The sequence below is a fragment of the Python bivittatus genome, unplaced genomic scaffold (genome assembly GCF_059951505.1).
Source record: "Python bivittatus isolate LINGU-HERP-01145 unplaced genomic scaffold, Pbiv_v1 ctg000840_np1212, whole genome shotgun sequence".
Lineage (NCBI taxonomy): Eukaryota > Metazoa > Chordata > Lepidosauria > Squamata > Pythonidae > Python > Python bivittatus.
The window spans coordinates 19855726-19881963 of NW_028277113.1; the positions used below are offsets into that span (position 1 = coordinate 19855726).

At 38.4% G+C, this 26238-nt stretch overlaps 1 protein-coding gene across 33 annotated transcripts in view; it reads left to right on the forward strand.

The window, feature by feature from the left end:
* LOC112540344 (uncharacterized) overlaps positions 1 to 26238 on the forward strand; it is a 542784-nt gene that overhangs the window by 171818 nt on the left and 344728 nt on the right. For 27 of the 33 annotated variants that reach the window (XR_015793973.1, XR_015793972.1, XR_015793970.1 and 24 more), the window contains one exon: positions 23974 to 24193. The exons of 4 other annotated variants lie outside the window; for them this stretch is intronic. The gene's annotated coding sequence lies outside the window, so the exon portion shown is untranslated. Of the gene's footprint in view, positions 1 to 23574; positions 23673 to 23973; positions 24194 to 26238 lie in introns of all 33 variants that reach the window. 2 more of the 33 variants (XR_015793947.1, XR_015793942.1) reach the window with 1 other exon arrangement.

The window sequence follows — 26238 nt, forward strand, 5'->3', positions numbered from 1 at the left end:
ATATATGTGATCCTTAATCAGACCTGATACTTTAGTACAATGAAAGAAGCCCCTTCCTCATCCAAGCATTTCTGATTTTACAAAATATTAGCAAAGTTTCTTGCCATTTTAATTTAAGACTTTCTTCAGTCTCTACCTTCTTAAAGCTCTAGCTCAGTGTTTCTCAAACTTGGCAACTTTAAGATATGGGGACTTCAACTCCCAGAATTCCCCAGCCAGGAAGTTGAAGTCCACACGTCTTAAAGTTGCTGAGTCTGAGAAACACTACCCTAGCTGGAAAGTCCAAAAGACCAAAAGACTGCTTGTGGCAAAGTTTGTTACATCTGGGCCTTTGAATTTGCATTTATTTCTCCAGCTCTCTTACCCCACAGTCAGGAAAAGCCATAAGAAGCAGATGGATGGGAAATAGAGTTTTTACAAGTTTTCCAATTGCATTCTGCTTTCCCAAAGACTGGAAAGAAACATTGTAATGTTTTTCCAGATATGCTCCCTTCTTCCGAAAGAGAAACTATGGATTTAATAATCTGTCTACCTATCTATCTGTCTATCTCAGGGTTAAATGCTAAGAAGCTAATGGAAGCCGAATACTGAGATCCCATACTGGGGATACTGAGACCATAATACATTGGTAGGTTGGGTTGGGATTGTCCAGATTTCCACCTTTCACTGTGGTCACAGCAGGCAGCTCATCTGGAAAAGGAACAATTTCCCCCATTTTAAATCCGCCTGCTGATGCTATGTAGAGTAAGAGAAAGGCAGATTTGGGAGAGATTTGAGGCTTTAAAACCATAAAGGTCTATCTTTTACATTCCAATTCACCTGTCCTCCATAAAAGTGGAATCTGTTTAGGGAATTTTTATATACTGCAAGGTCTGTGTTTAATTACACAGAAAACTTAACAAATTGTGAGACGATCTCTTAAATATTTTACTTTCACTTTGAAGGTAGAAAATCTTCTAGTGCTGTTTCTGCTATGGAATTTTCACTAGCAGGCCAAAAAATGAAATTCTGAAACTGTTAGAGCAGGCATAAGATGGGTTGGCATCTATAATTATTTGAACCCAGACCAGCAAGGGTTTTTGTTCAACAATAACAAACCAAAATAATCTCCAACCTAAGTTATATTGCTGAAATAATGTAAGTGGTATGTGTGGGGAAGGAATTCTTACATAAAACAAGCATGTGCCCTATTCATGCCTAGTACTCAGAAAAAAACTCCCAGGCTCAGAAAGTGAATAAAAGCTTGCATCAAGCTCTGGTTGTAAGTCTAGCTAAACAACATTGTGGCCTTGCAGACATGAATTCTGCCCTTCTTTTTGTTAGAGGCCTCCATGGGCCTAGAAGAAAAAGGTAGGTGGGTATTTTTGCTTTTTTGCCAGCAACGTTAGCATATCAGTGTTGGAGAACTATCATCATAGTACTTTGATCACAGAATTCCCCAGATCTTCCAGAGACATTGGAGGGATGGTGGTGGTCCCTATTTCTATATGTCAGCTAGAAACTGTACTGACATTATCACAGAGATGCTGCAGTCTGGTTGTGCAGATAATATGCAGGTTGCTCAGTTGCCATAGAAAGTCTCTTATTTAAACCACCAAGATTTGTTTATTATTGAAATGGTTTCCTTCAAAGCAGCTGTGCTGTGCTTATTAACCTGTTCTACTGGCAGTGCAAGATTTTTGAAAGCTGTTCCAGACGCTGAATTTCCCTCAGTCTCCCCAACCTTTCATGTTTAGGAGGGGTTTATTTATATGCATTTACAAAGCAAGAACTATTAGGTTTATCCAAGTTTACTTAAGGAATGATAAAAAATATGTCTATTTCAATGGAGAAATGTTAGTGTCTCCAAAAGAAAACATACAGGAAATACGTCGAGGAATCAGAAGAGGAAATTCTTTTAGGCACTCCATTGGATCTTGCAGCTTGTGACTTGATATTATCATGCTTCTATACCAAGTATTTTCTTTTATTATCAGTCTTCAATTGGTTACAGAGATTAGCACTAGCCATGTGGAACTATTTAGGAATGCAAGCCGTGACAATAGGAAATGTCAAACTGTAATGGAATAAGAGCAGTAAAATTACACACGGAAAATGTTCATTAATTAATTGGAGCCATATGTTTTGTCTAATGGCATTGTTCTCTGAGATACAAGAAATTGTATTTTTCCAAATAACTTTTATCATTTAGCCTTTTCCATTTGGGAACAGGGAGAGCAGGAAAAAAAGCAAGTGCAAACCAGCATTCCCTCTCTAAGCAATGTGTTGCACATTTGATAATGTTTTTGCTCAAAAGTAGATCATTCTCTGAGGCCTTTGTCTGCCCTCCCCTCCAGTTGCATAGTGGGTGGCTTTAAATGGGAGGACTTTTTAGGGGTGGCCTCTTCTCTGTGGAATGACCTCCCTGGAGAAGATTTTTGAGTCAGGAGAAAACCATTTTTAATATTTTGCCAGCATTTCAGATACTGTTTCAGTGATTTATAGAAATGCTCCACAATTTTATCCTTGGAGCTGATTTTTCTCCCATTTTGTCATACACTGCATTGTTTTGATACCCATTTCTTATTTTATCTTGCTTTTATCGTTTTCATTGTTTTATTATATTTTGTCATCCACTTCTCAGAGAACTTAACATATTGAATGGTCCAAAGCTTTAAAGAGTCACTTTTTTCTTAGTGATACTTACTTACTATGTCTTCACATTGAAAATTATACAGCTGGATAAAATGTGTGAGTAGGAGAGGTCAATTAAAAGTGAGAGTTGTAGGAAATCATGACTATTAGTAAATATTAATATCTGTACTTTGAATATAAATTCTGTAGCAATTCTTAATGCAATGCACAAATATATAGTTAAAAGAAAGAATACAGATAGGCAATATTTGTGCTTAAGCATCTGCACATATTAACACTGTTGGAAGGAACATTACACATAATATGAAACAGAACACAAGTAAGGATAAGGCTGAGTAAGGGCAGCTTTATATATTACAGATACTGTGAAAATCACTGCCTTACACTAATGGTTCCCAGATTCAAGTCCAAAGGTGTTTAAAAACACGTGTACACATTTTTACACATCATGGGTGCATCATAGGTACTTAAAGAAATATAGACTTGTTATCCAATGCAGATCTGGCAACCCAGAATGTTTCCCATGGCTCCTGTTTCCGTAATGCACAAATCTGCCTCTGCTCTTCTTTGCCCTGGCTTGTGTCCTGTATTCTCACAAAGGTCAAGTTCTGTGGTATAAAACTCTCTCATAAAATTAGTTCAAACTTTGCAGAGGATTTTTCAAGCAGTAGGCAGGATGTTTGGCAGTGGATAAAGCACCCTCCTTCCTTAATCATCTTGCTTCATTCAAGAGGAGTGTGAGCCCAGTTCTTTCCACAGTAATGTTTTCAATTTTAACACTCTTCAGAGCCACTGAAAAAGAACGGCCACCCAGTTATTAGAATGAGCAGCTGGAATCCTCTACAGACTTCTCAGCAGTCAAAGAGCAGCAGTGCATGTTCCTATTTTTCAGCATTAAACATGGGTGGCCATAGACCTCTCCCTTTCTGGAGGTGGCAGCTATTGTCCCTCACTCCAACTTTGCTGTCTGAAACAGTTTTGTTTGGCTTCCTCTGTCTGCTGAGTCAAACACATTTGGATAAGAAGCATTGTAAAGCAGGATACAGGACAGGACCCCTCGGAGGCTGTAATGGCTTATATTTTCCCAAGAGTTGATGAGAAAAAGGCAGTCCTATAAAGAATTGATCACTGAAGATTTCCCTTTTGATGTTCAACACAATACTGCCTTTCAACTATTATCATTATTATTGTTTGAGACATTCTAGCTCACCTCAGGTTTAAACTTGACTCATTGTGCTTTGCTCTGATATATCTAATGTGATGCAGGCCACTGGGGCTTCCTGATGTTAGGCTGTGTATTTCCCATACCAGATTTGGAGCACCCCACTCCTCCAGAACAGGTTTTTGGGGAGGTGGTACAGGAGATTACCAATAATCTGTCCTGCAGGTGGAGTGGACAATGGGATTACTCTATGACATCTCCATAGTTATTGAAGAGTTTTGTAAAGGATCTTGAGGTGCTTCACAGGTAGCAGATGCAGCCTCTGAATGTAAACATCACAAATATATTCTAGTTTGTGTATAATATTACCCAATAGCAGCACATACTTCCAAATCGGGGGACGTGGTGGCGCAGCAGCTTAATGACGCTGAAAGTTGCCAGCCAGAAATGGTCGACGCTTCAGCGGTTCGAGTCCAGCCTTCGCGTTAACAGGGTGAGCTCCTGTTTCCTCCCCAGTTCCTGTCAACCAACAGTTCGAAAACTCACGTGAGTAGGTAAATGGGGACTCTCACTCTGGTGGGAGGAAAAATGCTGGCGGCGCCTTGCAAAAGGAGTCAGGAGCAGTTGCCGGTAAGCGTGAAACCGCGCTCGCCCGAAAAGGGCACAAAGCAACAGAAACTCCACCTCCTGCGCTCACCAGCTGGGCTTTGCTCTAGGAAGGAGGCTCTGGCAAACCACTTCCGAAGCACCTTGCCTTGAAAACTGCAAGGACTCGTCCAAGCAGTCACTGCAGAGTCGGTAACGACTGAGCGCAGATTAAAAAAAAAAACAACTTCCAAATCTAGTTGTGGTTTCCAAAATATTGATGTTTAAGCATGAGTATTTTCACCTAGATTGGTTTGTCAGTGGTACTCATAATGCTCAGATTGTATTACTGTAAGAGTCACTATTTGGCATGGTCCAAAAAGAAACTGTCATGAAATTAATTGTAGCTCATGGAAGATAGAATATAATTTCAGGCTTGTTTCAACTTTGCTGACTACCATTTGTTTGAAATGCTGTTGGTGGCTTGTAAAGCCAAGGGCCACAAGTTGCACATACCTACAGTGGGGCAAAAAAGTATTTAGTCAGCCACCAATTGTGCAAGTTCTCCCACTTAAAAAGATGAGAGAGGCCTGTAATTTTCATCATAGGTATACCTCAACTATGAGAGACAAAATGGGGGGGGGAAATCCAGAAAATCGCATTGTCTGATTTTTGAAGAATTTATTTGCAAATCATGGTGGAAAATAAGTATTTGGTCACCTACAAACAAGCAAGATGTCTGGCTCTCACAGACCTGTAACTACTTCTTTAAGAGGCTCCTCTGTCCTCCACTCATTACCTGTAGTAATGGCACCTGTTTGACCTTGTTATCAGTATAAAAGACACCTGTCCACAACCTCAAACAGTCACACTCCAAACTCCACTAGGGCCAAGACCAAAGAGCTGTCGAAGGACACCAGAAACAAAATTGTAGACCTGCACCAGGCTGGGAAGACTGAATCTGCAATAGGCAAGCAGCTTGGTGTGAAGAAATCAACTGTGGGAGCAATAATTAGAAAATGGAAGACATACAAGACCACTGATAATCTCCCTTGATCTGGGGCTCCATGCAAGATCTCACCCCATGGGGTCAAAATGATCACAAGAATGGTGAGCAAAAATCCCAGAACCACACGGGGGGACCTAGTGAATGACCTGCAGAGAGCTGAGACCAAAGTAACAAAGGCTACCATCAGTAACACACTATGCTGCCAGGGACTCAAATCCTGCAGTGCCAGACGTGTCCCCCTGCTTAAGCCAGTACATGTCCGGGCCTGTCTGAAGTTTGCTAGAGAGCATTTGGATGATCCAGAAGAGGATTGGGAGAATGTCATATGGTCAGATGAAACCAAAGTAGAACATTTTGGTCTAAACTCAACTTGTCGTGTTTGGAGGAGAGAGAATGCTGAGTTGCATCCAAAGAACACCATACCTACTATGAAGCATGGGGGTGGAAACATCATGCTTTGGGGCTGTTTTTCTGCAAAGGGACCAGGACGACTGATCCATGTAAAGGAAAGAATGAATGGGGCCATGTATCGTGAGATTTGGAGTGAACACCTCCTTCCATCAGCAAGGGCATTGAAGATGAAACGTGGCTGGGTCTTTCAGCATGACAATGATCCCAAACACACCACCTGGGCAACGAAGGAGTGGCTTTATAAGAAGCATTTCAAGGTCCTGGAGTGGCCTAGCCAGTCTCCAGATCTCAACCCCATGGAAAACCTTTGGAGGGAGTTGAAAGTCCGTGTTGCCCAGCGACAGCCCCAAAACATCACTGCTCTAGAGGAGATCTGCATGGAGGAATGGGCCAAAATACCAGCAACAGTGTGTGAAAACCTTGTGAAGACCTACAGAAAACGTTTGACCTCTGTCATTGCCAACAAAGGATATATAACAAAGTATTGAGATGAACTTTTGATATTGACCAAATACTTATTTTCCACCATGATTTGCAAATAAATTCTTTAAAAATCAGACAATGTGATTTTCTGGATTTTTTTTCCCCATTTTGTCTCTCATAGTTGAGGTATACCTATGATGAAAATTACAGGCCTCTCTCATCTTTTTAAGTGGGAGAACTTGCACAATTGGTGGCTGACTAAATACTTTTTTGCCCCACTGTATATTGAAGACCACTTTTTCCCTTGTATAAATACTCCAATGAGCCCTTGAAACTCTACTCCAGCTTTCTTACTCTGTGGTGCTCTTATGATATATGGAGCCGCAGGTCTCAGAATTTCCAGCCAACTTGGCATATTGGCACAGAATCCTTGGAATCCCAGAACATCTAGACAGGGACTGATTGGGGAATAATACTCTGCTCTGGGTCTTGATGTTGGAAAGACTAAGACAAAGTAAATTTAATACAGTTTAAATATAATCAATACTTAAAATGGTGAATTCTCATTCATTTAATGATTTCCTTTTTGTATTACATTCAGTATTACAGTTTGATAGCAAGTTTTGAAGGTTGTGCTCCTACTGCTGCTAAAATATAGTATTCTTATTGTTACACTGTATTATGATCTTTATTATGATGAAAGATGGTTGGTAGCTAGGTCTTACAGAAACCCAGATGTTTTGGTGTGGAAGGTTCAAAACACCATAGGAATTATGCTTTCTCACTATTGATATGAATGTGAGTTTTGTGAAGAGCATTCAACTTTTTTTTTTAATGGTAGCTATATGTAGGCCACCCTGGTCCAATTTCCATATTTTATGTACCTATGCTTAAGTTAAAAAGTCAGTATAGACTTAAAAGCACCATTAGCACATTGAATGACATGAATTCATCATATTTGCTTGTTATATTTATTTCCTTGGCTACATTGGTAGTTCATCTTTCTTCCAGCAACTTTAGACAGCATACACTGGCATCCCTATTCCTGTTATATTTTTCCCCTCACAACAACTTTGTGGATTAGGTTGGACTCTGAAATAGCGACTGGCCCCAAATTATCCAGGAATGACAGTGGGTTTGTACCTGGGTTTCTGTTTCCTAGTCTAAAACCTTAAGATCTGTGGAGGGAAGAAGCAGATGCAGAGAAGGCAAAGCATCCATGTCTGTATGTCAAAACTGGCAAGATGGCAGAGCATCATAATGGACGTCCCACCTCTTCTGAATGTGTGTGTGCGATGTTGATACATGTAAAGGAGGCACAGGCTTGCACTGTGATGCTCTGTCTGTCATCTTGCCAGTTTCTGCCCTTCTCTGAGAACAGTGCTGATGGGAGAAATTATTACAAGCCAGAGTATATATTGTTATATTTCTCAATCTGTTTGAAGTACTCTGGATAGTTTGAAAGTTTATGAACATTAACATAGAATATTGTTTACATATTTAGGAAATAATGTTTGCAATTCTTGAAAGCTTTCATTTTGGTTAGAAACAAAACTTCAGGGTAGGTCTCACCAGTAGAGGTAGATTTGTGGAGTAAGCTGAAATATTTTGAAGAGCTAAGGAAGTTAAAGATCAAAGTAGCCAAAATATTTTTTTAAAAAAACAAAACAGATAATAAGCCCTGAAATGGAAACTTTTAAAAAAGCAGGTAAAGCTAAGGAATAAACTAGGGGAAATAGGATATTAAGGAGTATAGTCATTCTGAAGTAACTTAATGGTATTTTAGTTGCATGTCTATTCTAGTTCCTAAGATCTTTATGGAAGCTATTTTCTTGATCTTTCCTTTGCCTTGCCTAAAGAAATCGGGCAGGTAATTATTAGGAAAAAGGCCTTTCCTGTCCCAAGTACAGAATGCCCTCTCCAGAGAGATTCTACCTGGACCTAGATTGAAATTGTTGGCCCCAATTGGTTTCTGAAGTCTTTAAGTTATCTTTCAGTGTATTCTCCTTATTGTTACTTTTCCCTTGATTGTTTTTAATTTTGAGTTATATATTTTGAGCATATGTTTTTATACTGAATGAAGCTGGATTATACTGAATTTATGCTGCTTTGGTGTTGGTTTCATATATGGGTTGTTTTTAGCTTGATTTAATTTGATTGATTTTAAAGTTTTGAAAACCACATGGGGAAGCTTTGCTTAACTGGGCAGTGTGGAAATGCCATAGACAGTCCTGGAGCGGTTGCTTGGTTGCAAAATGAGGAAAGAAACTGTCCAGCATTCACATGAGCTGAAGGAAGTGGGACAAATAGGCAAAGGGCTAAACAAAACAAAACGAAAGAGTGATGATTTGGGTATGAAGAAAGAAGAAGCCAAGAAGATAATAGAGCCAGGCTAAAATATAACCATGGGTAGAGGGATAAGAAAGAAAGGAATGAAGTGGAATAATGTGTTGTATTGGAGAGCTGGGCAGCTAAAGAACTAAAAGATGGGACTTTGAACTCTTGTAGCCTTGCCAAGACATGTGGAAAAGCACCAGGCCTTGGGGGGAGGAACACCTTCATTCGATGCTATACTTTAAATGCACAGAGCCACTTCAGTGGCGGCATTCCTTTAGTGCAGAAAAAGAGAGGCAAGATGGTAGGGCTGGAAAGACTAGACAGATCAATAGCCGCTATTCCTTCCTGTGCTCTAAAAAAAAAAAGCTATAGTTGAGAGTCATACTTGTCTCAGCTGTATCTCACAATTAATCCATAAGTTAATTAACGATAGACCTCACATTATAATGCCATGTTCTGAGCCTGTTTGGTACTAGAATGCACTTTTTTCCCTAAAAGGACAACTAACCACAATACGCCAATGAATAAATAATACATTTAAATGCTACTGTTGTCTATTTCCATCTGTCACAATCACTTGGTTTCTTGTGACGTCCCTGTGGCCTGCTGAGGGTTTTGTTGGGAGGACTCTGAGTTCCCCAACAAAGGGCATGAAACAAAGACAGTAGAGAATCACTTCATTGCATACAAAAGGTGACCTTTTTGCTGACATACCCCAATTTTGCCATGGTAAAAATGGTTAAGCATTTACCAAAAAGCATGTAGTCAGCCTACATTAAAGTGCTGTATGCTGAAATACTTCCCATTAAGGGATGTAGAATAAAATTGGATTTAAGCCAGTTGCTTTGGTTTATGGACTAGGAGCTTGATCTGAACACAAAGCAGAATATTTTACACTATTTTAAAAACAAGTTTTAAATGGAATACAACAGTCTGTACCACTTTAAGCTAGAAGGAGAGGATTGCATTAAATGTTCCTATTGCATTAAATGTTCCTAAGAAGCACTTAAGAAGAGTCTACCTGCAGCTAAAAAAATAGCAGTAGCCAGCAACATCATGGAATAGAACTTTTCTCCCCGAGTTGCTAGTTGTTTTCTTTCTGTTTGCTTTCACGGAAGTTAGAGTTTGACAGAAGAGAGAATTCAGAAGGAGTTCTCTTTGCAATCTGAAATGATGCAGTGTCATTCTGAGAGGAGACCTAATCCTACGTCTGATAAGATATCATCTTTTACGTACACACGCTTCCCATTTTGTTTAATCTCACAGAAGTCTTCTTAGTTAAGTCCTCTGTTTTCTGTATGCCCTACTAATGATGTAATGCTGATGCAATAACTTGCCGCCTCCTTCCAATAGGTTCGTGCAACTTCTCGTTTAAAACCTGGTGATGCTGGATGTTTTGATGCTATTGTTTGTCCTCCTCCTGTTTGTGACTAGCTTTCTGTATTCAGGTATAACTCTGCGGGAAAGCCACATGGGATTCTTTCAGGAACTGTGTATGTTTGTTAAGCACATGCTCAGATCATGCAGTTCTTTACCATGATCACAGGTGATCACAGAGCCAGTCAAGATAGTGTAAAATACTGTCTTGTTACTGAAGTCTTCAGTACCTTGCTGCATGTTTCTTTTTTCTGATTTTTTTCTTTCTGTTTTACTCTGTGATCATGAGGGGTTCCTAAAGATTAAGTCAGCACTTTCGATACTGGACTTAGTAATCTGAAAGCTGCATGAAAATTTAGAAGCAGTTGTAGGATGGCTTCCAGAATACATGTGAAACTGCATTCTGGCATCAATATGCTTGTGAAACTGTGTGCAATCCCATCAGGATCAGTGGTGAATGCTTCAGTGACAGTCCCAGTGGAAATGTCTTCTATGCATGTGCATACATATGCAGATGACCGTGGAAGTCTCTCAAAGTGACCCAACTAACAGCATGACTAAATATGATCACCGTGACCCTTCAAGGATTGGTGCGTCTGTCACAGCCATACTGTGGACAAAGTGCCCCTCTGAATGACTCACACTTCCTTATAAATTGGGCTTCCAGTTCTAAAATTCAGAACTGATTCTAATACTATGATTAAAAGATGCCTTTTAAGAGTCAGTATTGTACATTCCACATAGCTCCTTCTTGGTCTTCAGGAATAAAGCCTTTTACTTTGCTATTTCAATCTATGTGATACCCATTCCTTGCTTTTGTTAAGCTGTTGCCCTTAAGTGTAATTTTTGGGGAAAACACTTACAAAGATGATTTCAAGTTAGTGTTTCTACTAAAGGTAAGTAAAATTTATCTAACTAGTTTAGCTTCCCTAGGATACTTTTGCCTGATTTATTCAGCACAAGGATAGTTTGTAGGTTCATTTATTTATGGCAAGTTTGCTTTTTGACATTTAACAAAATATGATCTCCAGCCATAATATCTTGATTTATTTTAGACAAAATATTATTTCTAAGCTGCTTTTTAGACAAAATTAAGACTAAGAGTAAACAAAACTCAAAAACTTGGCTCATAAGTTTACAAGGTTATCAAATAGGATACCATTAATAGAAAAGTGTTTGGGTTTGTGTGTGTGTGTGTTTTAATAGACTGAATTATTTTTTCTATGTTTGTTATAATGCTTTCTATGGAACTCGAGTCCCTTTCTCTTTATCAGAACATCAAATGTTTTCTCCTCCCTTCAAATATGTTGAATTTTGTAAACTAAAGGTTTTGTGATTTGAGTCTAAGTTATGGTAGCATGAAAAACAGGGAACCATATGCATGTTTTACAGTAAACTGCTGGTGTGTTTTTCAAATGTGTTGAATTACTGATCTTAATACTACACAGACACTATCTTGGGCTGGTGTTTACTGAACAGAGAATGACTCATGCAAGAAGTTACATCATGAGAGATGAGAAAACAAATACAAGGAAAAGACTTGCATCTTTCGAGCTGTTTTCTGTTATCCCTGGAGATTAAGAGCAAGAGATTGGTGAACATTTGTGGAGTTCAAGAAGGATGTCTAGCACATAGGATGTCTAGCATGCATTCCCAGTTAATATGACAACTCCCCAATTTTTGTGCAGCTGCTTATTTATTTTTCCATTTGAAAAGTGCTGATCCAGTGGTTACAGAGTATGTTCATCCTTCTCTTCCACAGTTTGGATCAGGCACTGCTAGAACAACTGGCAGCTGCCAGTTGGATTCCTCCGCTCCTTTTCCCAACACCACCCAGCTTGTGTTTAAAAGAAGCTGCAGTATGCCAACGATCTTCTTCCTTTCAGGTCATTTTTCTCCTTCCCATTATTCATCCTTTTGGGAGGCAGCCTGCAAAGGATAATATTCCTGTTCCCATTCCCTGGGGTTCATCTCAAAACTTAACTCTTAAAAAAAAAAATTGCCTTCAGCTGGGCAAGGAAATTTGAGAGATATCAGTTGTCAGGTGAGGAGAATGTAGGCCATTTTAAACTTGAAAAGTAAGCTGAAACCCTGAAGGTGTGGGGCACCTTCAAAGTAATCTCTTCAAAGAAATGATTTGTAAGAATTTCAGAGATAGCTTCTTGCTTTCTGCCCTGCCTCCTGAGATCTGGCATTGCTTGCATCTCCCAGGTAGTAATTCACTGAAAAGAACCTAACCTCTTTAATTTCAGTAGACTTCTCATTCTGCAGTATTTTGGCAAGTGGTTGTTAGGCTGGTCTACAAGGCCTCTCAGTGGCTGTTGTAATGTAGCCAATGCTTCAGGCTTTCTTGGAAGCAACTCCATTTGACAACCTATGGTGGAAAAGAGATGGGGGTTTTCTTTTTCCCTCAGGTGAGTTCTTGTTGATAGCTGTGGAAGGAATGTGGCTGCAATTTGGCTTTTTGTGTTTCTATATTTTATACAGTGTGGTTTTTTCCCCAGGATTTTATGTAAAGCTGCCTTAAATAAAGCATTAAATGATGGAAATGGTAAACCAGAAATGCATGAAAGTAAATAAATTTATTGGATACACTTCCTTATTCTGGAATTTTTATTCCTGATTGTTTCTGGCAATGAGCTTTTATCCCTTGTGGCTCATCTTGCAGTAGCAGCTGGCTGAATTGGAACAAAATGCTAACTGATTATTCCTGAATCAGTTTGTTGATATCTGCTGCTTAGCTGCTTCTCCGTAGCTTGGAAGCAACTAACTATCCAGGAACTTGCCAGAGCAGAAAATCTTAGCATCAGATATGAGAACTAGAGTTTGAAGGAGGCTTCTAGATAGAGGTTAAGTTCACACATTGCAGAGTATCATAATATGATTTGTTTGATTTGGGCATAATCTTGTGTGAACTTAGTCATTGTAGTTTGTAAACTGTGGTTTATGCATGATGCATTGTATGAATGAAGCCAGTTGTGCTTTGTCAACCAACTATGGTGGAATATGGGAACTCTATAATACTTTATTAACGGGAGGAGAGGGTGGGCCCCAGGTTTGGCTATAATACTAATGCTACTTTTACTAATACTAATAATACTGTTCTTGATAATTTCTTGTTAGCTTAGTCATTCTCTTTTGCAGGTAGAGCCGAAAAGAAATAATAGGCCATACACAGCAGCATGTTTTCTCATGAACAGAACTGATGTCAGATCACTGCATCTCTGGCCTGCCAGTAGAATGGCCATGAGCTCTCTATTTCCCTGAATTCAGAACGGAGAGCATGAACGGTGGTTATGGCGCCATGGGCACCATGGAATACTTTCCAAGGAAGGCCAGCTGAATCAGATGTTCCTAGCTTTTCCGAAAACTTGGCTGTTAATGAAAGCTGGTATTAATTGATTTTATTATAATTCAGTTTTGCCCTGCAACGTTTATCTGTTCTATGCAATTTTATTATAGTTTGCTGTTCATACAGCCTAAGTTCTGAAGGCTGGGAAAACTCGGATTTCCTTGCCAGCCCAAAGTAGTGGTCCTTCTGGGGTATGAGATGTAGTAAATAAATACTCTGACTTTTTTTTCCTTTCAGTTAAAGCTATATGAGGAGAGCTAGCAGTGAAACTAACAAGACTCTGAAAAGTAAGCGTTCTGGGTGAGTCAATACTCTACCAACATAGCTGATCCAATCTAAGAGGTATCACCTGAACCATTTTATTGTATCTCAAGCGAATAAGCACTGCACAGAGCTTTGTGCACCACAGGGTGCTGTGCCTTACACATTTTCATAGCCCTGTGGAGTTCAAAGGCAAACAGGGCAACCTTTCGGGTTTATGACTTCTAGATGTTCCTGGCCACAGTTCAGAAGCAGTAGACCTCAGGACAGCATTGTGAGAATAGGATACTATCCCAAAGTAGGAAATAATTTGAAGAATGTGAACATAAATTGCATGAAGGTTTCCATCATGGTCTTGGTACTGCATGAAGTACAGTTAATTCCTGTACTTTAGTGTTACAGAGTACACTTCTGTATGTGTACTCATATTGTTTTACATGCCCACATTTTTTGTCAAAATCACTACTGCAGACAGTAAAACCTTGGGCAAAACAGGGTTGCAGCTGCAAAACAGTTCCAGTCTGCGAGCAGGATATGCAAAAAGTATTTTGGTTGCAGGAAAGGGAAAAGTGAGTTTGCATATTCATTGCTGGCAAAACAAATCTTTTACATTTTTTTCTTTCATGTTGCTAAAACACTTTAGGCTTGTTTTCTGAATACTGTGATTTACAGCAAAAGGAAAATCTATTTTAAAATAATTATTATTTGTGAAAACGTTAGTGTATTGCTTCCTGGAATAATCATTACTTATTTTGCCTATTGCTTTGTTTACAATAAATAATTATAGTAGTCCGGAAAAATGGCATAATGTGACCTGGAAAATTGTCCCATCATTTCCTAGTTTGGAAAACCTGGGGAAAGTATTCATTCTAAAAGGTTTTCAGCTTCCATAAGGGAGCAGGATAGCATTTGGCTGTCCTTTTCCATTCAGCTGAAGAAAGGGCATCAAATCAGAGCCAAACTAATGGCTTTCCATACTCTCATTTTCTTGACAATACCTGTCAGCTCCAATAGTATAGTGATAATATTGACATGAATCAAGGGAACCTCTGGAGATTGGGAAAACAATAGATTTCTTTCCACTGGATGAACATTTTTACCTCTTTACAATTTGAAACAGTAAGGCACAGCACCCTGTGGTGCGCAAAGCTCTGTGCAGTGCTTATTCACTTGAGATACAATAAAATGGTTCAGGTGATACCTTTTAGATTGGATCAGCTATGCTGGTAGAGTATTGACTCGCCCAGAACTCTTTTTTCAATCTTATGCAACTTGAACTCTTATTCTGTTCATTTGTGCATTTATCACATTTCAATTCCTTCTTTTTTCCATGAAACTCAATGTAGTATAGTACATGATCTTTTTTTCCACTTTAACCTCATACCAGCGCTTTTAAATTAATTGGAGTTTGTGGTACAGTGCAATTCAGTGACCATGATGGCTAAATCAAGATTTAAATTCCTAAACTTTCCTGGGAAAGAGCTGCTGTTCTATATGCATGTTAGATCTAATATGTCACCTGATTTTCCCCCCCTTGTACCGTCTTATCTCTTTCAGGCATTGACAAACTTCACACTTCCTTTAATTTACTTTCATTTTTGTTTTAAGGAAATGATAGAATAACCAAAACAAAATTATCCCCCTCCCCCGTATCTAAGATAGCAATGTATCATCAGCATGTTAGTATGTAACTGGAAAGAGAAAATCTAATTTACTAATTCTGAAAGCTTTACTAAATTTACCAAAGAGATAATAATGTAATGACAGAGTATGTTCAGGGATCAGGATGGGTGAGCCTTCTTGGGGAAGAGACTCTCACAAATTAACACCCCAACAAAAATGTCCTCCCCCCAGTTCTTACCTGGCTTGTCTCAATTTAATAGGAGGCAAAAAGAAAAAAAAAAGGAGGGGGTGTAAAATGCTCTTCGCTGTGTGGCTACTGATGATAGCTAGAACAAGTTAACTTACCTAGCTCCCTCCATGTTTGTCTTGGGTGTCCTGAGCTCTGAGGCACAGTAAAAATCCCCTTCTGGAGAGTGGTTACATCCTCTCATTGTTCAACTGCTTTCAGTCACCATATGCGTCTTGAGATGATGAGAGTATGGGGTGGGGGGATAATAAGTTTCATACAAAGGGTCAGAAGCCAAAGAGGAGAGAATGGCTGAGAGAATCTTTCAGCTGTCACAGGGTGATGAAGTTACTTCCAAATGCTTGTAATCTGGCAGGGCTTCCTCCTCTTTCTCTTCCTCCTTCTCTGTGAGTTATATCCAGCATTTATATATATATTTACACTGACTTATACATCAGTGGTTTACAAGATCTGGCAGATACTGTTTTGCCACTGAAGACTTTTTGATCCAGTGGAGCTTTCCATGAACACAGCAGGGAGTGAAGCCATTTTTGGTAAGTTCAGCTGCAGTCTCTTGGGAGACCACTTGGAACAACATGGCAAATATCAGAGAGAGAGAAAGAGAGCTGGAAGTAGGAGAGGAATTGTCAAACATGACTGTTCCTCCCCATTTTAGTGCCAAAAGCTCTACCTGACCAAAAGACACCAAGTTGTGGCAAAAGCACCATTGGATTCAGTCTTATGTATGTTGCCAGCTCAATAGTTGCATCATCAGGTCAACTTGCTAGAAGCAAACTTGATTCATGCATGTATACTCCTCCCCCACCAAAGGCAGAGATCATACAAGCTGATATTTGCCCACATGGTACCCTTTTGTGTTTTCCCAGTATATTGTCCAGATATTCCTAAGCTGATGATGGGCACTTGAAAAAGCAAGTACATTTTTGGTTGGGAACAGGAACTGATTTTTGACTACTGAGAGTAGAAATATCAATATTTTAAGCATTAAAAAAACCTGCTTTTAAATCTCTTCAATACTAATATTGTAATCTTGCTTCCAAAAGAAGTTTGTTTTAGTCAAATAGCAGAAAACAAATTGGACTGCAGTGCTCTCCAACCATGTGCTAAGTTAAAGTCCCTGATACAGATCAGAGAATACCAGCACACTGTAAGTCCACCATTAGAAGGCCTGAGCCAGATAATGATTTCGGTGTGAAAAGTCCAGAATATTTTTCTTCTCTTACACTGAAACCAGTATGCACACTCCACTGTCTGAAAAGAATTAGCATCCTAAAATGAAGTCATGATGACCTCATTGTTGTTCAGCTTTGACAGATAATCCAAAATGTGATCTTGAAACTCAATGCTTTAGCCAGGCTCATACGATCGACTCCATTGACATCAAAAACCCTCAGGGAAAGGCTTGTCATGATGACAATTAGAATGTAGAGGTCAAGCCCATTTTTTAAGGGGTGGTGACCCCTCAGTTTTGTTTATGACTTTTCAGTTCTATTCCTTCTCCCCTTTCCCTCCCCCGAATGCACCATATAACCAAGGAGTGAGGTTGTTAGGGTGAGCTGGCAGCTCTACAGGATCACGTAAATGAACACAGTACACAGGTGCTGACCGCATTCCTGTGATCTCATTCAGCAGAATGAGATAATTTACATGAGGTCAACAAGCTATCGCTCTGCGTAGGCCATTCCCTTGAGTACATAAACCATGCAAACAGTGATGTAAGCCTGATGCCAAGTATATATGTAATCACTCATTGTGTTTTGATGTGGTGAGGCTCTGGAATTTATATTCCTTTTTTAAAAATCTGTTTTAAACCATCTCATCATAGTTCATCTTGAAAAGGCGCTTGCTTTGTTCAGTTACTGAACATGTTACAAAACACAAATGTTATGTTTGGAATTAAGAAGGCTGGTAGTGCTAAGAATTGAAAGTTCCTTTATCTGATTTTTAAATTTTTTTTTACTCTTTAAATGAAAGCTGAGAAATTTGATCCTCCATATGTAGTTGAACTTAAGCTTCCAAAGAAGCGGGGAGGGGTGTTGGAGTTGCATTTCAGCTGCATCTGGAGGCCTACACATTCCTCATCAGCGTCATTCCTCATCCTAAGTGATTTTACAGCATTGCTTCAGTGTCAATAGGGGAACGTACCTGGACGCGTAGAACTTAATATATGCTTGCTATCTCTCTCCATTGGGGCAAATGGTTCAGACTGGAAGCATATTTGCCTATAATCTCATGAGATACAATGCCTGGGGTTAACAACAGCAAATGTTTCTACAGCACCCTTTACTAAATTTTGGTTTGCAAGTCCTCTGTGCGCACTCTCTCTTTCTCTCTTTTTTAAAATTTCAGTGTGAGCCCACCAGAGAATGCTGCACGATGCTGGCACCGCTTCCCTTTTTTATTCTTCTTCATTTAATCTATATAAAACCAAGTTTTTAACCAAATTATACATTGAAAAGCATGAGACTTGCCATGACCATGCTGTGAATAACACTCCAAACATTTTTTGCTATAGCTTCTATCTCTAGCAATAACAATTTCTTTTCCTCTTCTTTAAAATAAATGTGTTTTGGTTTTTATATGTGTCACTTACACTCTTACAAGAGTGTTCCCATTTGGTCATTGGAAGAAATTGAAATTGAATTTCATAGTTAAAAAAAATTCAAAAAAGGAGTACACATGTACACAGTGCAGTTGTAAATCCTATAACATTGTTTAAATAACTGTACATGAAAGCATTTAAATACTAATTCTAAGAAATGATATTTATCATTTCCCTAATATTAATGCAGGGTTAATCTCAAAATGAACTTGAAACCTTGATAAGGTGTGAGATTTAATATTTAATGGGACATACATTGATCTGTGGATCATAAATGCTCATGGTCATGTAGATATCTTATGGACAAACTTCCACTGGAAACTATACATGTTCTAATTATATATTTCACAAAGTGAATTTATTCCATAAATTCCACAAATGTATTCATTGTTTAATGGACCTCAGTTTAGCGGACTTCCAAGCAACAGACTTCCTGCTCAGTCAAGGAATTGTCTATTAAACCAAAGTTTCGTTGCAAAAGATACCACTGACATCAATTTCATAACAATGCAAATACCTTGATGCATATGACATGGTTTAATGGATATTCCCTCCTTCAAATGGTCTCCTAAATTGTGGTTTTACTATACTATAGTTCAGGTCATTAATTTGGAGGTTTGGTTAAATTGGAGGTTTAGTTAAGTCCACGTTCCCTCGGCTGCAGGCAGCTTCACAGCCCCCTATTTGAGATTATTAGAACCCTTTGAGATTCTGTCACTGAAAGGTATACAGCTTGTAAATCTATTCTCTTTTTGGTTTTCTAATTTTTTGTTCCTGTATTTCCTCTTGGTAGTATTCTTAAATATCTACTAAAACAAATAATTAAATAAACAAACTGCAAATACATAATTTTAGTAGCAAACTGCCAAAATGTCAAGGTATTATTTTCTGATAAATTGAAATATTTAGTCAATCCAAAATCACAAGACACAACATCAAAAGCACAGCAGAAATCCAGCCCCACTTACTGCATGATAACACGCTGCCATCTTGTTTGCTGTGGCCCTTGGCAGCTAAAAAAAACTGTTTAAAACCCCCCTCTTTTTGAGGTTAGGGCATGCATTTTGACTATTATTGATACAGTGGGATAGCTACCTCAGACAGAAGGACTTGGGGAAGGACAACAGCTATCTACTATTGCTGCATTTCATTTTTACATCTGCAGGAAGCTTAAGTAGCAATTCTATATGTGTTTTCCTGTGAAGAAAATCCTATTGAACAGAGTGGGACTGTAGTATGCATAATAATATTTATTGTATGCCCTCTACCAAGGCATGATATAAATTTTTAAAAAGTAGTTTTCCAATAAGATTCTAATACAACTTAACAGCCAACAAACACTAACAAATACTAAACAACTAAGAGAAACCAAGCACGACAACCATGCATATTTAAAACAGTGTGCTGTGATTATGACTGAGCATCAGAAATAAAACGGGTATTAAACTAGGAAATGCTAGGATTAATAAGAGTAGGGTGGGACTGTATCCCAGTTTTCATAATACTACTGTTGAAATACATTGGAACACCACATTATTGATTTTGAAACCCAACTGTTTTGAAAAAGATAGTGGAACTTCATAGTTGAATTTACCTTGAAGTTCTTGGGAAAGAAGCAAGGGGAGATTAAGATTCTCCTTCCCTGAAATAATGGAAATGCAAAACAATGCTAAATTCATACCAGTAGAATGGAATAATTGCCTAATTGCTGCATTTGGTTCAATGAGATGTTTTTTTCTCAAAACGAGTCTCTTAAAATCTAGCATTCGTTGCTATGTGAGTTGTTTTTAGGGTCAAGTTTTAAGCAGAGTCAGACACTTAGACATTTCCAGTTATACACTTCTCTTTAAAAATTTGTTTTGGAATTCTTATCTTCTGGACAATTCTCAGTGTACTCAAGACTGTTCTTAGCTCTATGGCTGAGTCACTTACTTGACCTCATGCAAACCTAGTTATGCTTACACAAGCTACGTATGTTCTGTAATCAAATCAGAACTAAAAAAAATGTTCCAGAATTTGATGATCTTAAATTTATGCACTATTAAAAGAAGATATAATGACTATTAGTCAGGGAAAATAAGGACACTTATATGACTGAGTGCTCTTTATTGATGCTGTGTCTGTAATTCTTCCATGTTTCACTCTGTTTCAGCATTTAAACAGCTATAAAGATATTTATTACCTTGTATAGTTCCTGACCATGAGTAAACAATGGTTCATGTGACTTTGCAAGAGTTTAAATGTTTCTGGAATAATAACTAGCTAAATGCAGCCAATACATTTTTAATATTTGGGCAATGTTCTTGCGTAATATATTGTCTAACAACTATTTCATGTACTGTGCTACAGAAAGATCAGCCACATTGTTGTCAGAGGTGCTCAGAAGGCAGTGCAGCCTCTTATAACGTAGACATGGAATTTAAGATTTGTAATCAGCAACAGTATGAGTTTCCTTCTAGTAGTCTTGAGTCCATACTTTGAATTTAGGCAGGTAATGGCTTAAACATGGATTCAATTATTTACTCAGTAACTAAGCTGGTCAGAAATGTTTCATGACTTTAGAAATTGTCTGTGAATTTTAAAATCTCTTTTGAGTGAGTTTGACTCCTGGTGACTTCATGGATATCTCCATAGAGTTTTCTTGGCAACCACATGGAAGTGGTTAGCCATTTCCTTCTTCTAAGGTTTCTTGATTTCTCACTCAGGATTTTCCTGGTGGTCTCCTATTCAAAGCATCTTCCGTACTTTTCCTTTTTTGCATCAAGCTGATTGTGACTTTATGCTATCTCTATAGACCTAAGAGAAAAGGGGATGTGGCATTTTTTTGTCCTTTCCCCTCATACTATTTTCCTGCTGAACAATTTTGTGCTGATTTTTATCTTCATTACAGAAAATGTATGTTTCTGTATATCTTTTTCCCAGCAAAGATAATCCGAATTAGCAATGAAAGGTTGAGAAGTCTTTCTTCCTTCATAACTGCAGCCTCAGCAAATTGCTTTGTATAAAACAAAAATAAAGTCTTAAAAAATAATTCAAAACCTTTAACTGTATTTATTTAGGGGAATTTCAGCATCTTCCTTCTGAGAGAAAAGTGTGCTTGCAGGGATATGAGATGTGGGTTGGGACTGTTTCTTCTTTCATGGAAAACAGATTCCAGATTCTCATAGAAAACAGTAGCCAAAGGAAATCAAAGTTGTGATCATCTGTCTGATATGCAAAAAATACATAGTGACATAGTTGAAGTCTTTCTTGCCCCATTTCCAGTCTTTCCGTGTATAGGAAAATGGTTGTGTAAATGGACATCCTCCTGCTTCTGATACCTATGGGGAAAAATGCTTTCTGGATTTCCCTTATCCTGTTCTTTATTGTTGCGTTTGGGTTTTGGCTTAGAAATAGCATAGTATTTCAGTTGTGCTGTCTCTCACATTCATTTCATAAACAACTCAAATTATTTTCATCCCATTTTATTTTTGTTAAGTTCTTATATTTAAAAAAAGCCTAAATGAAATCCTTATGCATTAGCACTGGCCAAATTCAGTGAATCAGTAATTCTTAGCATGAGGTGATCCATACTATATATTTTTTACTATACTATAGAGTTGGTAAAGAGGCAGAACTCTTAAAAAGTAGTGGTGGTTCATAAACACAAACATGACCAAGTCAGTGCCTGGATTGACATCTAGACTGAACACTCAGACTTCAGCTGGGATGGAAGAATCTGCCACTTCTGTTTTCTTTCACATTTGAATATGTTAATTCTCAACTTATTCCTATCCAAGTCATTGATTCTTTGAGGAGAATGTTAAGGCTTTTGGGAATTTCATCAAACAGAGTCACTGTTGCTTATTTTTTCAGTTTTCACGAAGTTGATCATGAGGTGCTGCTGTTACAGGTCTGGGAAAAGAATTCATGAAATATGCCAGAGAATAGGGATAGGTATACTGTAAGCACTCCTTAGGACCTTCTTGGTGTAGTTCCCAACAAATCCTTATGGGCCCTGTCCCTGGTTCAATATGTGAATATGGAGGCACCAATTGAAACAGGCAAGTAGTGTGGCTTGGGCTCTTGTTTTTATGTGTTAATGCTTTTGGAGCTCCTGCATCTGTCTTGTTGGAAGACTGGATGTAGGAGAGCTGACTTATCCAGCCATGGATGCATACAATTCCAGGCTGTTAGACCATCTAAAAGTGTTTGCTGTCAGCTCTGTCTGCTGAGAAAATAATGTTGGAATTGTTGAAGAATATGAAGCTACCTATGTCTGCAAAGTATTAAGGACTTGACCCCCTTGTGGGATTTTTAACTGATGATATGTGATTCTACTTGGATCTGACTAAAGGAAAGAAGAGCTTTTGAAAATCCAGTAGTGCAGAACAGGTCAGGCAAAAGACTTTTCCTTTGTGTAAGGTTCTGCACATGTCTTGCTCTTCAGAAGGAACAACACATTATAAGTAGTAGTAGTAGTATGGTTTGACCTCCTGGTTTGACCTCCTAGCAGTCCAAGGGTAAGACCTTCTCCAGCACCACAGTTCAAAGGGATCAATTCTTCGGCGCTCAGCCTTCCTTATGGTCCAGGTCTCACAGCCATACATTACTACTGGGAAAACCATAGCTTTGATTATGCGTATCTTTGTCAGCAAGGTGATGTCTCTGCTTTTTATTATGCTTTCCAGGTTACTACTAGTAATGGTATATTATAAAGTTTTGGTAGCTATATTAAAGCGTCTTGTAAGTTGTTTTTGCAAGGAAACAAAGTTTGCTGAGTGATTTGTGACCAGTTACACTCCTACTTGAGAGGATTCTTGTTGTAGAGGAAATGGGAGAAAGGGGTTCTATATGTACCCCCTTGAGCTCCTGAAGGAAAGGTGGGATATAAGTCTAATAAATGAATAAATACTTATTTCAAATGGGTAAAGGTAAACAAAACTCATTATAGGCTGCATCCTCCTTTGCTTTGTTTCAGTTCAACTGTACAGGAGTCTGGGGGATAAGTTTTTCTGCAGACTATAGATTTCCTTCTTGGAAATAATTTCCCTATAGAAAGGTATACAGTGCTTGTCTGATTGCATTTAAATGTTTCTGTGGCCTCATTTACTTTCTGCATTTGATAAAATTGTTCTATTGAAGGTCCAGTTGAATATGTGGGAGAGGGGTGTTAGAAATGAGGGTACAGGGTAATTTGTTGTTTTGGGCATAGCACATTGCATAAACTCAGTTGTCGATTGTGTAGTAAACCATCATTGGCAAATCATGATTTAATATGATGATATGTGAACCCAGCAAATGTATATAATTTCTATTTACTCAGCTATTGATTAATACTGATGAATGGAGTTGGGCAATTCCAGTGCTGTTTGTTAACATTATTTACAAAATAAAGTTATGCACCTGAACCTGTAAAGATAATTATGCTATGTGCCTGATTTTAATAGAGATGAATATCTCTAAATGTAAAATTATTTGCATTGAAACCTAAATGGATTTGTAGGACCCTAGTTTCCCATGCTTGCTTGAATAAATTTCAAGTATGATTCTCCTTATCAATTATCTCCAGTGCATTAACAGGATTCATTACTGCCAGATTGACTATCCATTTGTTCTCCATGGCCAGCACAGTTCCAGAAAGCCAATTCTAGCTTTGTTTTATTTGTTGTAAGTACAAACAAATTTCTATTATGTGAGCTCTGCTGCAGACTGGCCATTTCCTGTTTTGCTTCCTTTCTTTTTTTTTTGTTTATGCCTTCTTGTGAATTGATTTCATAAAAGTTTGTATATAATATGTTCCATTATCCTGAAATAATTCCTTAAACCTTCTGGCTTGCATCCCATTTCCCATTTTCGTGCTGTTCAATATCTGAATTGCAGTAGCATCAAATGATACTGTGTACAGATGACACGTAGCATTGGAAAGTGTTGTCTTATTTCCTTTCTCCTCCTTTTTCCCTCTCTGTAGCAATAAAGGAAAACACTCTGGAGGAGGAGAGTTTGGGCAGGGAAGAGGTCTGTCTAGACCTCCAAACAATTTCCCTTTCCTGACCAAGGCAGATCATATTTCCTTCCTAAGGAACATGGCTGTGAAGTCACCGTTTTGTTTTTGACCCTGGTCTTCCTGCAAATGTTTGAGTCAAAATCTGATTGTAAAGAATGATTCAAGGGACATAAACATTTCAAAGGTAAGTGAATGTACATATTAAAGATTTCATCCTCTTTCTTGGTCTGTGTGAGAAAGAGGTTCCTTAGATTTAACATTGGGGAAGACAAATAGTTTGTGCCAATGTCTGCCTGAATTTAATAGCAAATTTAAGGTGTTTGGCATAGTTCAAACCTTGTTCATTCTTTAAACTTTGTAACTTGTGGCTCTTCTATACAGGAACTCTGTGCCAGTTTGAAATCAGCTCCAGACTTCTATGGTCCCATGATATTGGCTGTATAAAGAACTAAGCCCATTTATTTCTATTTCAGCTATAGTATGTTTGAAAGTACAGTGAAATTAGTATTTTCTTTGAAATACTGGGGCTTGTGGGAAGTATATTGCCCCATTTGTGGGAACATTTGCCTCACAATGGCTCCCTGGCCCTGGGTATCAGCTGAGCTAGGAGTTCTTTCAATAGGAAAGGTAGCTCAGTGGCTTTGTAGTTCACCTCCATAGGAAATCCTTGGATATTTATTGATTCATAGGACCTGGAAAAATGCACGTAAAAAAAGAATGTGAATTGAAGGGTATATGTTTAAGCACTGTTTTATTTCCCTTTTGTGTGGTGTGTGAAGGAAGATATTTTTGTTACTTCAGTGGCTGCTGGATCTGGGGGCAGGTCAGTGATTCAGTTAGGTTCTTCCTCCTTTTTCTTAGGGTTTAGAGAAGGACAGAGTGAAAACAATAGTGGATTAGTTTTTGTGAGATTTGGGAGTGGAAACAGTGGCAGGGTGAAGTGTGTTTGGAATCTTAAGTAAATAATGATTAACATTTGCCTGTACTTTCAGTAAATTAACTATTAATGTAGTGTAAATACAATTCTATAATGGCATAGTTGACCTACAAAAATGTAACCATGGAAAATAATGAATTTGGTGAACAGGACTGATGCAATTATTCCGCAGCACAATACCACAACTTTTGCTGAAATGTACACAGTCTTTTCTGATTCTTTGTTGTGGTATGATTACATTGATATTTGCCTCAATGTTGTTAGAGTATAAATAACTGTTGACCAGCCTTCCCCGCCCCTCAAAAAAGTACATCTTGTGAGTCACCCTAGTGGAAAAAAAGCAGTCTTGACCAAGCAGATATGAAGCAGCAAAGTGATGGATCCAGCTAATTCATAAGACTGTGAACCTCATTCTTTGGGGGAGCTCACCTCCATCAAAATAAAGTTTTCATCTTAACTGTCCACAGTAGGCTCAGACCTAGAAAAATGGTAGGATAGCAAGAGGTTAGGATTACTATGCTTCCCCAGAACAAAACTGTATTCAAATGGACCTAAGCAGAACAATTGACAAAGGAGGGAGTGGTGATCCAAAGTAAGTGAAGAGATGGTAAGGGAACACCTGGCTACTATGGACAAGTTTAAGTCTCCGGGATCAGGTCAGTTACATCTGAGAGTCTTGAAGGAACTTGCAGATGTCATCTCAGAGTCTCTTTCTATGACCCTTGATAAATCAGGGAGAACAGACATAGTACCACAGGATTGGAGAAGAGCAAATGTTGTTCCTTTCTTCAAAAAGGGGAAAAAGTGAATCTGAGTAGTTACAAACCACTCAGCTTGATGTTGATACCAGGCAAAACTTTGGAACCGGTTAATAAACATTTGGCATGTGAGCATTTAGGGAAAAATGCATTGTTTGCAGGAACCAGCATAGATTTATCAAATATATTTCATGCCAAACCAAACTGATCTCCTTTTTTGATAGAGTGATCAGTTTAATTGATTGTGGGAATGCATTGGACATAGTGAGTCTTAACTTCAGCAAAACATTCAGCAAAGTCTCCTATGAGATTCTAGAAGAGAAGATAACAATATGTTGGCTGAACCATACTATCATTAGATGGTAGATAAACAATTTTATCCAGTGAGTGTATGTTAATGGTTCTGTGTCAAGTGTGTGGAAAGTGTTGAGTGGCATACCACAGGGCTCCATTTTGGGCCCTCTCTTGTTCAATACATATATAAATGACTTTGATAAAGGGTTAGAAAATATGATTATCCAATATGCAAATAAT